This window comes from Haemaphysalis longicornis, unplaced genomic scaffold (genome assembly GCF_048455015.1).
Source record: "Haemaphysalis longicornis isolate Haplotype H1 unplaced genomic scaffold, Haemaphysalis longicornis Haplotype H1 scaffold_5, whole genome shotgun sequence".
Taxonomy (NCBI): Eukaryota; Metazoa; Arthropoda; class Arachnida; order Ixodida; family Ixodidae; genus Haemaphysalis; species Haemaphysalis longicornis.
In genome coordinates, this window is record NW_027526385.1 from 24956785 (window position 1) to 24974507 (window position 17723).

Here is a 17723-nt window from a genome sequence, read left to right on the forward strand (position 1 = left end):
CAAAGAGTTTCATTTCATTGCTTCCCATCAAGTTATCATCGCAGGAAAGTGTGGTTTGCTGCACCGGCCTTCTGAATGAACCTGTTGCCTAGTGTCCTTAGCTCGCTTTACCGTTTACCGTGTTAAATGAAGCAAGAGCAGCCGTTTGCCGCTGCAAACGAAAGAATTGCACTCTGCGGTTTCTGCATTCCTGCTCTGCCAAGTAGCGACATCTGGCGAGTTTGTCTCAAAGCAAATGACACAAAAGTGTGTTGTCCAGAGTGGCCCAGAGCTGTTTGCTGACGCTTGAAATAGCTTGAATCTTGGACGTTTCAGATTGAACTCTCACAATAGAATTATTTTCTTTTAAAAGAGCCGTATACTTCTACCTACATAGTAAAGATGCACGATAGGATAGTGGTAGGACAAAATCTGCTGAAGTTTTATTACCTATTTTCGTGTGTACAACTAGGACATATTACTTTCTGATCGTAGCGGTGTCGTCGAGACACAAGTCATCCCAATGCAATACCATGGCGCAAAGGCCACCCTTGATTGACAAACGAAATCGCCATTAACTAGTTTACCATATCGTTTTCCTAGTTCTGTTGCAAACCCATGTGCACACGATCTACAATGCGGCTGCCGAAAACGCGGCCACCTGTGTAGAGAGATTTGAGGTGCTCTCCAAGTGCGAGCGATATATATATATATATATATATATATATATATATATATATATAGGAATACAGTTTTCCTGGACGCGGGTAGAATATACACAAAAATAGTTTCGACTACGGTAAAAAAAGAGAACAGATTTAATAACGTTTCGGCCGAGGGACCGGCCTTCGTCAGGGACCGGCCTTCACTGACGAAGGCCGGTCCCTCGGCCGAAACGTTATTAAATCTGTTCTCTTTTTTTACCGTAGTCGAAACCATTTTTGTGTATATATATATATATATATATATATATATATATATATGAGAGAGAGAGAGAAAGAGATGGGGAAGTTCATTGAACAATGAAGAGGCTAGCCCTACTAACGGCGGAACGTGTGCTTCAGGTGCGGGTAAAGACACTAAGGCGACAAAAGAAAGGTAGAAATGGTGAGATAGCGGGTAATAAAAAAGGGAGGGTAAAAAACACAACGTTGACTTCAATTTTACAAAGATCGGTAACTAGAGAAACTTTCTGGGGACGCGATAGTTCCAGAACCTCAGACAATACGGAATACTTAAAAAAATGTGGTTCATCCTTCGTTCATAGGAATCGATTAAACATGAAAGGGAAATGTGCCTTCCCAGCAGCATTTAAATGTTTATTGTGCATCGATATGAACTTGCACATCGCTATCTAAATTTCGTCGGTATGGCGCCTTTAGACGCATCAACATTAGACCATAGATTACACACGCTGGAGCATTGCGTACATCCGATGGAGAACCCATGCGCTCCCGAACCGTGCAAACGAAACCGAACGGGTTGTCAGCGGATCCTTTGGTGAAGTCACGGTCCGCTACAGCGAAAGGCATGTGATTTGCGGGTCGGCAGCTGTCCCGTGGGTGTGCTTGGCGAGCGACGTCCTCCTGGCGAGCGACTTCCTGCTGGCGGGTCGCTTCGGCAAAGGTGCGACCACATTGGTCCTGCTCTGTGGCCTGTACGCCAGACGCTCGCGTTGCGACGAGCTCAGCTTGTGGAACGCGAGGGCGGCGTTCCACAAATTGAGCAGCGTTCCTCATAGGCGGCGGACGGATAAGCACAGCAGCTCCCGCTGCGATACGCTGCCCTATCGAGGCGCCAACTCTCGGTGCTCATTAGCGTCAAAACGGACTACTTCGCGTCACCTCTCCTAGACGGCAGCACCATCCGAATGGAAAATTTGCAGGGAAGGACATGAGGCGCGTTCGTAGAGCCATCCGGGCATTACTTAATGGCTCAGTTGGGAGGATGTTTCGGACCTGCCGTTGCGACCAGACTGATGGTGGGGTCAAATCCTAGCGCCGCCGCGGCAATGTAACTTTTTCTGCTGATGTCATTTCCGTGACGAATATGGTGTTGGGGACGTTTGGGTACTCTGGCATAAAACATTTTCTTGTTAAAATTCAACACAGCCTTTGTCCCTAACGCAGCATCAGAAGACCTGCAAGATAGAATAACTACGTGCATATACGTACAATATGCTACGCTACGTTATCCACCCCACTAAAGGTCGAATTGCAACAAGCGAGAAAATGTGAGTCATAATTCACCAATTATTTACAGATAAAATACCTCATGTCGAAGATACGGCTTAGATATTTTCTCCTACATCCTGGGTCAAATGCCAAAGTACGCAGAACATCCCAATGCAGGTGCTGATAAGCCGATCGTTTTTCTTTATGAGCAGTAAGTTTTGCAACGGTAGCACGGAGAAGTCAGCGCTTTCCGGCGATTTGCATTCGGATATCAATGTGACGTCTCGCTGTTGACGCTGCATTGCGCACTTGCGCAAGGCGTTTGGCGTAGATGCCGTAAATTCCGAGCTTTGATTAAGTCTTCAGGAGTCGATATTGGGGGGTTCGCTTGGAATTTGAGAGGATATTCTCTTACGGTATATTCGCGAGCAGGATCGACGCAAGGCTAGTGAAGAAGTCCTCTGGGAAGCCAACGAAACAATATTTTAGTGTCAAGCCGGGAGATAACACTCTAATTGTAGCTTCTTTTCTCTGGCATCGAACACACGGCAGGGAAATGTGGTCGGTCCTTTGTGGCTCGCCATTGCAGTGTTTCGATACTCAACTGGATGAGGCTCATGCTAGCAAAGGATCCCTACTACCCTTAAAGCTCTTCCATACTACTTGCCCTCCCTCTAACAATCTTTCCTGGCCTTTTCTATGCGCATGTGAGGCGCTGCCTGCACCAATAAGGCGTCTTTTTCTCTCCCGAAATTCGTGCTCGAGCACTGGCATCTGGGGGCCGAGCATAGACGTGAAAATACCTTGAACCTAACCGCTGTGGGAACGTTCATTTCCGTGTGGGGTTGCACTTTCTGGAGCACGCCGGTGGCTAATTTTTTATACATAAGCATTTCTACGTGCACTCGACGAGCAAAGCCTTCGGTCCATGTGTAACGCTTGACGTGTCTCGCTTTTGCCGCATACCAAAATGCTGTTTATGAACCACCCTCAGGCTACCATATTATGATGTACGACCACTTACAAGGCGCCTAAAACAAATTCCAACCAATGCGTTTTGCAGTAATGAAGCCTACCTACAGTTTTCTTCTACTACGCTGCCCCCAAAAGATCAAGACAAGAATATTTTAACTACAACAGAAAGAGAAAGAGGAAGCACACCCTGAGAAAGCAGCGATCGTGTAACACCGTGTATCCCCACGAAGAGGCTTGATTTGAGAACTAAAGGCCTTTATTCGATATAACAATGTACACGCGGATCATTTGTAAAGACGCCAAGCGAAAGAAATTTTTAGTGCACTGGCCTAAATTGCGAAATTCGCAAAACAATGTTCGGGTAACATTTTATGAGAAAGCTTCTTACAAAATCTAGAAACCGCTTCAAGGACCTTGCAATACTAGAAAGTTGGAACTTTGCGAATCCCCCCCTAACATCTGTGCTAAAAAATTGCAACTGAAAAACGAAAGCGGCAACTGAACTTCCGTTATGCAATCTTTACGATACATCACCCTAGCCCCTCTGCTCCTATTACCTCGTACTACAAAGTAAAGGCCACGTTTACTTACGCCAGGGCGCAGATGAAACATAATTAGAGAGGTTGTATGCCGCCTTGAAACACTTTCATTCCACATTTGCCCCACAATCCTGGAATTTACCCGCATACGTTTTACTTTCCCGTGCATCCCAAACAACAAGCCTGCAATACCCACGTTGAATCTTGGTGCTTCATCTTGCACTTGGAGAGCACATCAATGTTGACATGGCTCACATTCCCGGCATATTTGTTTCGTTAAACACATCCAGTTATTTTAAGACAATATGTACGGATTGCAGCTTCTTAGCATAATACGATTAATTGGGGTGAAAACGTGACTAGAAAATTTTCGATACAAGCGCAAATTTTGCTTTTAAGTACTTGTAACATACAGCAACCCTTAGATGACCGCCATTACATGAGAAGAATCGATGCCGCATTCATTTCGCCCCGGACAACAAGCAGAAAACGGTGCGTACCACGCACTTCAAACTAATATGCTTCTGTATCAACCGTAGTATGCTCCCCATTTCCCCGACATCTCAACTATTTGCTACAAAGCTGATTCACAGCAAAAATGGGAAATACTCCAGGTGCTTGGTATAATGTCGCAGGAAGTCCGAAAACATGCAATAAAGAATTTCTAGCAAAGCGCGTAATTAACGCATTAAGTGTGATACCTCCACCGGACTCCACCATTGATACCTACCGTACACCATATAAATCTAAACTTGCTGTGCGGTTTATTTTCATAGCCCATCGGTACGTACAACACTTTCCGACGCCCATTAATCCCGGTATAAGGTTCTGCGTGAAAACAGGCAGGATCCGTGAGAGGGGCGTACCAGTGAAGCGGTCACGAAAATACCGCGGCTCGCTACGCGAAGGAGCGTATTAACCGTTAAACAGAAATGTCAACAACCGTCCGCCGAACTTAACACCGGCCAATACATTCCGCGGTTCCTCGTCAGTGCCGGTATGGCGAATCTAGCAGTTTTGCGTAGCATATTTTTATTACTTATCATGTTCCAGAATACTGCCTACGTGGCTGTCCGGCCTCGCGTCGCTCGCATACCACACATAGCGCCCGAATACGTAAGAAATCTCTCCTTTCCAAATTCTACCTATGCAAGCAATGCTCTTTACTTATAGACAATCACTCAAATAAAATTTAACGCGTACTACTTTTTTTAGTTTGGGAGGATTTTTGTGATAAATACAGTAACAGATAGAGAAGACATCGCTCAAATAGCCCATGAAGAATCCCCTTTTTTTAAAACAAGGCCACAAAAAGAACCTCTTGTGGGTGCCTCCGATCGGGACTCCCTTCATCAGTTAAACCCTTCGAAATTTCAGTTTTTCTAGATACTTATGTCGAACTACCACCGGTTAATTTGTCTATTATCTGGTAGTTTTGGTAGTTATCTGGTAGTTCTAAACCCTACAATCAATCAATCAATCAGTTCTGGTTGCTAATTTTTCATCTTGTTTGAAAAAAGAGAAATCACACGCGAGAAAGCACATCATTGGTAGGAAGTTTATTTTGAGCAAGTAGGTCCGAAATAGGTCTGCTCTTCATCGCAGGGTTTTTTTGTTTTTAACACAATATTTATGCAGATTGATTTTGTACGGTAATACCGATGCAAACGAATGTAGAAACACGGTTGTATAAAACGTGCAATTATTTCTAAGGTTATCTTGTATGCGCGAGTTGTTCTGTGTCCCTTATATTCTTATAAGGAACTATTGCTGTTTCAAATCAACCACGGGAGCACCTCGACCCTTAGCAAGAGTTGATCTTTCTTAACGTAGCCATCACGTTCCAGAACTGTTGAGTCAATCTTGGTATGAACAAAGACTCCCGGAGTATTGCTCCTGCCTACTGGTCTACAACAATACTTCCTGTAATCTTCACCCGGAAGTGCCTGCCCTTTACAATGGAGTTCTTGTCCCGTCGCGGGGTGGATGAAAATGAGCTTCATTTCGTTGCTAAATGGCCAGTAAATAAAGTCGTCCTCTCTACCCTCGTGCAGCTGAAAGGCCAGAAATGCATTCACCCTGCGACCCTCCTTTACGAAATAAATTCCCCAAGAGATTAGGTAACGCCGTAGGTATACTTTGTCGCTCCATCTAACACTCTCACCATCTTTCATTGCCTTTGCTTTGAGCTCCCCATAACCCATAACATCCATCTCATGCGTTTTTGGATCACTTGCAACCGGTGCCACTGCTGAGGTTACGCTGGTTTTCAAAGATTCAATTTTTTCAGTGTAAAAGGCTTTCATTTTAGATAATTTGTGATCTAGGCCTGATCCAAACTGTTCTGTTAGTGCTTCCTTCACATTAATAATGCTGTGGCGCATTTCAATGAGTTTCTCACTCAGAGAGCCAGTATCCACAGTTAATTGAGCAATCTTAGCATCTAGTTCACCTACTCGCTGTTCTATGATTTTTCCCTGCTCTACTGATGCTTTTATCTCCGCTTCGTTCTGATCCAAACGATCCAGTATTCGAACTGAGGCTGTCCCAAACTGCTCTGTTAGTGCTTCCTTCAAATGATCATCGTTGTGGCAGATTTCAATAAGTTTGTCACTCACAGAGTCAATCTTCAGTGACAGTTGAGCGAGCTTGGCATCCAGTTCGCGTACTCTCTGTTCAACCTTCTCAAACATTTCCAAATGTGCCTGTTCGTTGGCATTAGCCCTCTGTTGTGGTTCAGGCGTATCATCAAATAGAAATGCTGTACATCGAGATTTCAGATGTGCACACACGTCACGGGTCAGTACCGCCACCGAGCACGTGGGGCAGCGGGTCACGTGGTACTGGCAATCCTGGCGAACGTGCTCGGTGATCTGCGAAGCTGGGAGGACGACAAGGCAGCCGTTGGCTTCGTTCCAGCAGTGCACCTACACGAGGGATAGAAAAGGAAGCAGCGAGAAAACATTGAAACAACATTAAGTTTCATCCAAATCACGGAAACACTACGCGTGTCGTATCCCATTTTGGTTTTGTTTGACGACCAAGGATACCTTGTTTGTTAAGCATTGAACTATTTAGGGTGGCATTACTCTTTGCCGTTTTCGTGTGAATTTTTCCGCAAAGACTGAATGCCGGACAGAAAGAGCCGGAGGGAGCCGCGGCCTGAGTTTATTCTATGGGCGCCGTCTCCCTGAAAGCTTGTGGTCACTGGCTTTTAATGTTGTCGCACAGATTGGAAGTCAAGAAGAAAACTTTCCTTTCAAAGCTACGTCTAAATCGTGGCTTCAAGTCTATATTGTTCATCAAGCCCCAACAGTGTATGCAATTCCTTAAAGGATGTGCTGGCGCATGGAGGGCAGTGTAAAAAGTGCATGCGTAAGTTGTGGCTGAAATGCAGTTTCCGACTTCCCCCTCCTGCTAGCTAGCCGTTTTTCCTAAAATGTATGCTTTTGTCGCCGGCTGTGGCATGTACATACACAAATCTGGTACCAATGTGTAGGCGCGGTGTTTTCTGGGGTTTACCCAAATCCACCTTTTGGCTCTGCTTGTACAGACAGCCAAAACATTTTAAGAAAATCGAAACTGAAGCAAAGCCTTCGCGTGTGGTGACGCACCGTGTCTCGTAATCTTTGGGAAGCGGGTGTTGCCCATGTAAAATCCACGAAGTCTGCAAACTTTCCACATACAATCTCACTCCTGACACTCGTTTCTGTTATCCCTCTGTTCCTCGGAGCAAGAAGCAGACTGCGTTCGAGGTGGTCAGAGTGAACGAACGTTTATACTTCAGGCTGTCTGCATTGATCCTGCGAACGCCAAGACTACGCCAAGCAATGCAACACTACTCCCATCTACATACAATAAGTAAAGCTTCACCATGAGAACATGCATATTTTGGGCTCTCTGCTTTGACTGATTATGACGACGATGACTACGACGACGACGATGACGATGACGACTAGATCATCAGAGCATCTCTTCCACATTTTTTTGTTCGAGACCAATCTCTAACCCGCACGCAACTACGCATTCTTCGGCGCGTACACTTAAAGGGACACTAAAGGCTGCATTAGATTTTGCTTTAACTGAATGATCATACGTTTCACAGCTTTCTCGGCTTTTTTTGAGCGAGCGACGACGGCTAATTAAGTGCAGAGCCCTTTGGGATCCCGCCTTGTCGTCGTAGCTTGTTCACTGTCACAAGGTCTAGCCACTGCCGGAATCGGGCGTCACAGCGAGATAACGGAACCAAGTAGAGCCCTACGGCTTTTCGGCGTAATGGACCCAAACAGAGGCTTCAAAAAACAAGCGGTCTAAAATGTCATAACCGTGGGAAACGTCGGAACCGCTGGCTCTTTTCATGCATCGCCTCGTTGTTTAGCGCAAAGAAAAGTGCGGGTACATTTGAGGCGAAATCTTTTCATATAACCGGCAGCTCTCGCGTCCATTTAGTTAGGAACACCCGTTGGATTGTTTTTCAACGTAGTAAGCGAAGCAAGTGGTCGCCAAAAACGACGTGCTGCAAAATGCGCAGGAAGGGGCCGGCACGGGGAAGATTCCGCTCGCGCTGTTTCGCAGGGGGCGAGCTGGCACTGCCAAAAACGGGAAATTTGAAGTCTATTGGACAAACCCCTGCTCAATTCATCGAGAGCGCAGTGAGACAGGGAGGCGATGAGTGTTGTTGGTGGTAGCAGTAAGCGGAAAAGAGCGCCACAGTCCAATAAGGCCAATCACTGCACTTGCAACAGCTTTCCCGTTGACTGGAACGGCTTTAATTTTTTGCGGAGAAATAAGTAAATAAAGCTGACATTCCTCTCTCCCGCTTTCCTTTCATTTTTTAGGAACGTCGTTACTGTGTCACAAAGTGGGAGCGAGGCACTGGTTTAGTCTAGAGCGTTAACTGTTCGCGATAGGCGCTCTCGTGCTGGCGACAGCAGCTTTGACTTCGCTAAGCCATGGACGGCTCCCGAGAACGTTTCTCTGGCAGATGAAGCTGGCTTGGAATTTTATTGTTTGTCACCGACGGAACGAGAAATGCTTTTATATGATCGAACAGCCGGTGAGCTCGCCGACCCCGGACACCCGGATCCCATTAAGCCGGTTGCGAGCGACGCCTCTTCTGAAGCGAGAAGCGCCCTTTCGAATACCATGCAAGCGCGGCGGCCGGGCTAGCGCTATTCTGGCGGCCGCTTTCAGCTCTCCTCGTTAGGCGATCACAGCCATCTCATATTGTTAGAGTTGCACATTGTGCAGCGCCAGACTCGAGCGTCTGATTTCCACATGCCGCGGCTTCCACCTCACGGCAGGAACGCCTGCTTTCAGCCCTGCGCACAAGACCCCGTTTCCCGTCAGTTCGGCTCAAGTGAGCGGTGGCGGTTGCGGTGGCGGCCGCCGCGGGAGCCACTCAGATGAGCAGCACCCGACTGTCCATATAGGCTTGGCGCCCGGAAGCTGCAGTACTGGCACACCCCTGCGCCGCTGCCACTCGCCGCCGCAGCCACTGGCCTGGCAGCGGCTCCTACACGTGTTACGGGTGGTCTTACCGCACGACGTTCGGACTAAAGATGGCGTACGGACGCACAACTGTGCTCCCCTAGAGGAGGTATATACAGGTACAGTAGTAATTATGTTTCTCGTGCGAACCTGGCGTGAAATAAAAACTCTTCCCGGTAGCTGTGTCGAGTAGTCGCCGTTGCCCGCGCTCCCTTTCTCCCTCATATGTTAAGGAAATAACAGCTTTCTTTCATCCATGTATTATATTAAGTTCCATATTAAGCCACAATCGGCACGATGCTTCGACCGATAAGGAGGCTTGCGAAGTCCTTGGGATAAAACTGAGTTGCTGCATGCCCTAGTACGAGCTAACACTCGCAGCAGGACAAGTGCTGACGAACAATGTGTCGTGCATCTGTGAAACCTTATGAATAAACGCAAGCAAGTTTTCTTTTTTGATGAAATTGAATCCATCTGAGACCGTGGCGAGCTACCAGTAATATGAAAATTCTCGATCGTGAAATCCATGATTAAACCAATCTCTACCCAACCTTCGTCCAATCGCCTTGGTATCGTGCTTGCCTAAAATCATGGAGAGCATGGCAAACTTGGTGTCTGCAAGAACGCGAGCCGCCGGAACCGACACAGCTTTACTTACAATCTTGACTGGCTACGCTATATGTGTTGGACAAGCATCCTAACTAGCCTCGTGCACGTTTTTGTTTTGGGAGTAGAAAGGCGTTAAACTTCGTTCCGCCTAGGATGGTTTTAGCAAACACCCAAGAGCTCCAGATATGCGCGAGGCCTTATAGCATCTTAGCAGCCGTCTTGTGAGGCCGCACCTATCAAACCGCTTATGCCAGGCGACCAGCACTGCAAATTAGAATGCCAGAGTGCCCTGATCAAGGCTCACTTTTATAGCTAACACTATTCAACATTGCCATGTAAGCTATTCAGTGAAAGTGGAAGCTCAAGCTTCGCTTAAAACGGACCTGCAGACAAAACACAGGTTTGGTTGATTCGAAAGACTGCCGCGTTAAAAGTATGCTGGCACAACTTTTAACTTAAATTTTGCTTAAATAGGCTACATAATTAGGAACAAGGTGAATGGTCATGCGACCCGCTAGCTCATTTCCCCCAACAGAGCCTACGATGTCATCAGCCCTGCTGTGCGCTTGGCTGAGGCCGGCAAAAACAAACGCAAATTAGGCAGGGCTTATAAGCTTACCGAAAGAGCTATTTGCGCTTAAATGTAGGGAACATTTTTTATGGCAGTCAGAATTGCGGGGTGTACAATTAAAGTTACCAACGAACACGTAAACACAGAAGCAGTTAGCGCGGCACGTTGCACGCTGACACCGGTAACACAGCTGTCGGACGCGCTGGACTTGTCTGAAACAACGCTGGCCAACCGACACCAGTGCAGGGTCGCTTACGTGTACCTTGTTTGTCGAGTCATAGCATAAGTTTTAGGAAACGATTAGTATGAACCGTAACAAAAATACGGCAGGTGTAAAAGTCCGATCAGAAGCAAAGTGCGAACACTGACACTTCAGCAGCATTGGAGCGTCATCTCTGAAAGTGGGCGATAAACAAGATAATCAAACCATGGCCTCTGAGATCACCCCGCGCTTGTTTTGCCAAACACGCGCGGGGGGATCTCGAAGGCCATGATCAAACTGGCGTGTGTGAGAAGGTAGCAGCTTTGGTCTGCATGTTATACTTAGTTTTAAAGACCTGCATGCTCTCAATATATCATTGTCGACGCCACGAAAGCGCACGATTTAGCGGGAGAATTGATATTTTGACTTAACATAATTAATTTCTCTGTGAATAAAGCATCGTTTGCAGCCAAACAAGCGCTTAGGGCCCTATAAAACACTGAATCCTTCGGAATAAACAAACTTGTATTTTTTCCGCATGGCTCCTTTCAATTAAGTACCCCATTTCTGCTGACCACGTCACCGTGCGGACGTACCAAGCCCAACCTCACAGCGTACACCCGGCGTCAAAATAGGCCGGGGCACGCGAGCGCGTGGCAAAATTCATCGCCGCGACATCTGACGTTGCACTTCTGGTGTCGAGACACCGATGTGCGCGTGCGCGTCCAACCACGCTCGCTAGCCTGTCTTTTCCTTCGCTTCAAACGGCAACGCTGGTCACATTCAGCGCTTGGCGCCAGGGGTCACCTTCTTTGCTCAACCCGTCTTCCTCGCACACGATTCAGCGGCCGAGGGAGAGGGTGAACGTGCGTTGCTCGCTCTGCCCTGCTCTGACAAAGGATTCATTACAACGGGACTGCTATCTTTGATTTAAATGCTGAATTCTTTTTTTTTCGCTATGTAAAAGCAAAAATGTTGGTCTGTCTGCGTGTCAATAAATTTAACGACACTGCCAAGAACAGTTGAAAAAATTCTTAAAGGTAAAAAAAAATACAAAAACCGTTGCATACTTCAGCTTCTCCCATGGCTCATACAGGTTCATAACACAACGATAATGCGAGAGTCTTTTTTAGTGGCTAGTGTAGACGCTGGGCTAGTGTTTACGACATCGAATAAAAATCAACGCGTCAAATGATGTTTCGGAAATCTGAGACAGTAGCAAGAATTAAAACTAAAACTATGATCTGCGCTGAAAAAATAAAAAAAAATGCTCGCGCACTCCCAACAAATTGTGAGTGCTACCTGCGAGCGGGGAAAAACTTAATTTAGGTGAGGGAACGTTCGTTGCATTGAGTAAAGGAGAAGTGAAAGGGAAGGAGAACCTGGCAGGCGCTAGGGGCGGAGAGGAGATAGCGTTAAATTGCAGGTGTTGCAGGAGGTAGTGGTCTTTGATTGATTGATTTGATTTGATTTGATTTTTATTCTTGCACGAAAAACAACAAACAAATCATTTTCGCGCAAAGGGAGCCGGGAAAAAAAGCCGTAAAAACAGCTTGATTAGCTCCAATTGTTGGTTTTAACCCGCCGACGCAACACAGGCGATGGGGCGAGCAATAGTGGAGGGCTTCGGAGTAATTTTGACCACCTGGGTATCTTGAACGTGCGCCGCAACCTCCGAACACACGGGCGTTTTGGCTGCAGTCGTCTTTCGAACACACATGCTCTGAAGCGGGTGAATACTCTGGTAATTTTTTACGTTGCACTGGCGATATCTTCGACCCCGTGGCCATGTTACCTCCCGTATACCACGCAAAACGCGACATAATTATTATGCCATCTAGACTCGAGACATCTGCTCTGAAATTTCGAGACCAGATTTTACATTTTAGCCGACCGGCTGACAAGATCATTCTTTCGCGGCAACACATCAGGTCTAGCGCCCTGTAAATCCCTGAAGAAAAAATAACAAAAACTACTAAAGACTGGCGCTAAAGGTACCCGATAACATGAGCATTTATCTGCATAGTGAGCATGTTGTTTTCAAATGTGCGGCACGGACGCAGCAGTGACGCTATTTCTTGTCATGCGGTCTAGCTTACGATTGGCCGCTGCTTCCCCGCAAAACGTATTTCAGTTTAGAGGGCAGAACAAGGGTGCTCAGTATACCAAAATGACACCACGTGTTCCCGTGGAAGATCGCAAGCTAATAACGAGACTTTTCCTGGAGGGGCTGCCGCAGCGAGTCATATGCCAACGGGCGGGCCGATCGAAGACCGCGGTGAGGAGGATAATTCGTGCCTTTCGCGACGAAGGAAGGATTGCGGATGCCCAGAGGCCTGGCCGACCAAGGGTCACGCAACACGTCGAGGACGAACTCATTGTTGCGGCAGTTGTCGCAGACCCCTTTCTGAATGCGAGGGAAATCCGTGACGAGTTGTCTTTGGAAGTGTCGACGCCGACAATACGCCGGCGTTTGAAGGAAGCCGGGCTTTCGAATTGTGTGGCTGCGAAAATGCCGTTCCTGACTGGGCGACAATGCCAGCAGCGGCTGCAATTTGCACAGGAACACCAGCATTGGAGCCAAGAAGAATGGGGCGCCGTCATTTTTTCGACGAATCCACCTTTTGTACTCGCAGGGACCAGCAGCGGCGGGTATGGAGGCCCTTGAATTCGAGGTAACGGCTCCTCTCACTTTCTCATGTCAGCATCGTTTACTTGTTCAGAAATGGGGAAAGCTCTCGTGGAATAACTGTTCCAAAAAAATTTCAGAAATCCTTTCCGTGAAGGCTTTTTGGTAATGCCAGTTTATATCTAAGTACTCGAGGTGCAAGGTAATTTGGAATATTTTCTTGTTAGCATCATATCTAATGCGTGCTTTTCAGGCTGTCTGCATGAAATAATACACAACGCGTGTCGTAACCTTTATCATGTTCCGCTACATTTTCTTATGTTTTTAGGTATAAATGCGGTATCTTCTAATTTTCAGGTAAAACCCGGACTATATCCACAGTGTCCTTTCAAGCGGCCGCTGCGCAGTTTCTGTGTGGGGAGCCATGAGCCGGGAGGGGCTAGGACCTCTTGTCCGCATTGAAGGGAGATTCACGGCGTCCTGCTACAGTGCGCGACTGCAAGACACCATGATCCCCTGCGTGCTCGATCGGCGTTTCCCCGACGGATGCTTTATCTTTCAGCAGGACAAAAGCCCCGTGCACATGGCACGTCAGGCGACCGTCCTGCTGGAGGATCTGGGCGTACACACTCTGCAGTGGCCTCCGAACGGTGCGGTTGCAAATCCCATCGAGAATGTGTAGGGGGTCATGAAGTCGCACCTCTCCAAACGCCACTTGTCAGCAGGCACAGCGGACGCGCTCTGGACCGCCATTCGGGAAGAATGGGACAGCCTTCGCGCAAACCACGAGTTTGTGGTTTCGCTTTACGAGTCGATGCCAAGAAGGATGAGCGACATCATTTCCGCAGGCAGCTACTTCACCCACTACTGAAGTTGGGTAATGGGAATGAGCACAGCAGCGCACCTCACGGATGATTTTTTTTATTGCTTGCCTTGAGCGGTGCTTTGATTTTTAGCTGGTGTAGAATACCGGCTGTCATTTTGGTTATTTTTTGTAAAACCCACGACCAGGCCGGTCTGTTCTTCCGTTTTCCCTCGTTTAATTGTTTCAGAACGTGCGCAAGGTGAAGTCTCATCACACTTTCATAAAATAAATTACTTCTCTCTTCAGTTAGTATTCTGTTTTGGTGTGGTCATTATCAGTTCACAACCAACTGCATGTTTTACGAAAAAATATCAAAACTCGTTCCAACGATTGTGATTGATATCTACGGAACAAGCGCGGAGCCGCAGTTACAACCATTTTCTCCAATACATGGCAATCTCTCTCCTTAGATTTCGTTATCATGACAACAAGCTAATTCTCCATCGTTGACAACTTCACTACCTAATTACGACAAGTGAACAAAACTCAGCATAGCGCTATAGTCGACTTATCAGCAAATTTTAATAGAATTGCTTTTTGGATACATTTAATAACACGAGTTAAAAAGGGTCATGGTTTGGGCCTGTTCGTGATGCATAAAGGGAACTGAAGGCGCAAATGAGACACACACAAAGAAAGGAGACAACAGAACGATCACTCCTGTTGCCTCGTCTCGTGGTCTCCTTTCTTTGTGTCTCATTTGCGCTTTCAGTTCCCATTAAACATGAGTTAAAGCCGTTTTCTTTAATCACACTCCCTCCGTAGATTTCCGTGCTTCGCTGCGCGCCAAGCTATGTCAGAAAGCCATCTTACAAAACCCAAGCTTCCGCCGATCTTCATAAAGTCGGCTTTACCTGTAAACACGAACGCATTGCTGGGAACTCCAGAGTTAGCGTAAAACGACACAAAGCAGGCTGTAGTCAAGCCCAGCCCAAGAACAGCGCCGCTGTTAGAAATGCCGAAATGGGAGAGCATATGTGGGGAAGAATTCTGTCAGCGCGAGACGGTCAATATTAGTTATCTGTCAGAGCAGGGCAGAACAAGCAACGCACGTTCACCCTCTCCCTCGGCCGCTGAATCGTGTGCGAGGAAGACGGGTTGAGCAAAGAAGGTGACCCCTGGCGCCAAGCGTTGAATGTGACCAGCGTTGCCGTTTGAAGCGAAGGAAAAGACAAGCTAGCGAGCGTGGTTGGACGCGTACGCGCACATCGGTGTCTCGACACCAGAAGTGCAACGTCAGATGTCGCGGCGATGCATTTTGCCACGCGCTCGCGTGCCCCGGCTTATTTTGACGCCGGGTGTACATCAAGTATCGCTGTGAGCCGCGCCGAAGTGGAGGCCTCCTAATTGATTTCAGCCACCTGGGGGATATTATTCGTGCGCCAAAATCTCTGCCTACGGACGTGTCCGATTTGCGCGTACCTAGGAAAAGGCGCCGCGGAGACCGGGGACGAACCGGAGTCCTTGCTCACAGCAGCAAAAAACCTCACCGCGGCGGGTTCGGTGCTTCTTCCTGGTGATTTCTCTACTTTACGTCGCGATGACACATGAACGCATCACCGATATGATAAGCCGACTGCTACTGAATAAAAGGACGCCTGTACGCACAAATACCCTCCCGTCCGCATCGAGTTCGCTCCCTGTCCTGATGTCCTTGAGATCGAGCAGCTGATATGCCGACGAGTGGCAACCCCTATGAGGAAAACGCGAGTTCTTCAGAGAATAATTATTAGCGTAAGACAGAAGGCCAGTTTACACTAATGTACAAAAAACGCAAATTTTGTGTGCGGCGTTAAATTTAGCGTTATTCACAACAGCAGTAAAAAAAGTGAGCATAATCATAGGCCATGTGTAAACGCCTTATCCTTTCCCCAATTTCTCGGAATAGCCGCAGATACGCGCCAGCTGCTTCACATCAGCACGTTCGAAGACAGCATCAATTCAATCAGGAAAAACAGTGAAAATGACTAGAATATAGGCGTCGTAGATGCCCATAAGTTCGCTTGTGACACCCCCAAGAGACGCACAGTTGCAACTAAAAAACTTTGTTCGGTTTAGTAACTGAGAAGCACCTATCTCCTCGGAACCAGTCGCAAATCCGCCCCCACGCCTCACCTTTCGTCGGAGCAGGTTCTCGGCTGGATACTTCCTACTGATGACATCAGCTGGTGCAGAAACCTCACCATCCAGTGGACAGACACACTCAGAGGGGGTCACGCAGTTCCCGTAGCATGGTTCACATAAGGAGTGTCCACACAGGAGGCAATACATCAATCTCGGAATGTTGCCACACGCACTGCAGACCAATGATGGTGGGATGGGCTCCACGAACTTGAGGGGCTTCTTATCGAGGTCGTTTGAATATCCGACTAGCGCGAACTCTTGCCTGGCATGAGCCATGTTCAATGGCGTGCAGAGACGGAGAGCATGAGCTGAAACTGCTCGTAGCAAGCCTAGGAGAGTACGACGACGAACCGGTCTGTCGACGCCTGCTGCCGACGTGAATTGCTCGCGTTTTAAGATAAGCGACGCGACGTATTCCGATGGCTACCCTTTTTCGATGCTGCGCTGCGGCATAGGCGCCAAGCTCAGCGCAACCGGAGCCAATGCTGTTCGTTGCCAAGCCCGCCACGCATGCGCAGTCGCGCTCCCGCTTGCTATCGCAGTGGATCGGACCGTAAAAAAACGGCCAGCTAAAAATCGCAAATGTTTGCTAGATAGGAGGAATTCGTCCGCAAAATGTCTGAACAATCATATGGCTTGCGCATGACGCCACCTCCGCCCTTTCGGATACACTGCTATAAGCGTTCTCAGCGCGGTTCGAGATAAAAGCGGCAGATAAGTTCACACTTCCCGCGACAGTCTACATCCCTAGCCGGGCTTGCTGAGAAGACCGTCGCAGCAGCTTGCGTTCACGCACGGAATTGCGAGATGGCTGCCCCTTCAAGGCGAGCACTAATGCGAAGGCCGTTTATTCCAGGGTGTCGAATAGGAACCGAACTGAACAAACACAGTCTTTCTAGAAGTGTTCTTTGTACTGCCATTGCTGACATCAAATCGAAGATCAAGAGGGCCAAATGTGAATATTTCAAAAACGTCCTTCCGAGCTTTATTAAAAACTCTCCCAGTAAATTTCGGGACTACCTGAATCGTAAACAACTTGACGCCAAACCATCCACAGGACCAAACCGCATAACAGTTGAATCCTTGAATACATACTTTAGACGCGTTTTAACTATCGATGACGGTAATCTACCTCACGTTATATCATGCGATGAAAACCAACATGAACCAGTCACTGTATCTGAAGCAGTCGAACTGAACCTTTTGCAGAACCTTGATGTAAGAAAAGCCCTGGCCCTGACAAGACACCAAACCAGTTTCTTAAAAGGTATGCCGAGTGGATAGCAAAGTATGTGTGCGTTATTTTCAGCAAAACTCTCCTGACACGTGCTGTTCCAAGGGAATAGAAGGCAAAAATAATCCCAATACCTAAATCTGAAAAAACAATGATGACGCAAACTTCACAGCCATTTTTCTAACATGCACGGTATGCATTATTTTGGAACACAGAATTTTTAAACATTACCTCATTCTTACTTACCTCGAACGGAAACGTTTTATGTCGTCGTCCCAACAGGAATTTCGTAGATGGCTATCGATGGTAACTCAGCTTGTTGAACTTATACA

General features: G+C 47.4%; 1 long non-coding RNA gene across 1 annotated transcript; it reads right to left on the reverse strand.

The window, feature by feature from the left end:
• Positions 1–6043: 6043 nt before the first annotated feature.
• Positions 6044–16940, reverse strand: LOC144137960 (uncharacterized). Its single transcript, XR_013315775.1, has 2 exons — positions 16149–16940; positions 6044–6594 (listed from the first exon to the last, which is right to left on the reverse strand). It is a non-coding gene; the product is annotated as an uncharacterized LOC144137960 (long non-coding RNA).
• Positions 16941–17723: the final 783 nt, after the last annotated feature.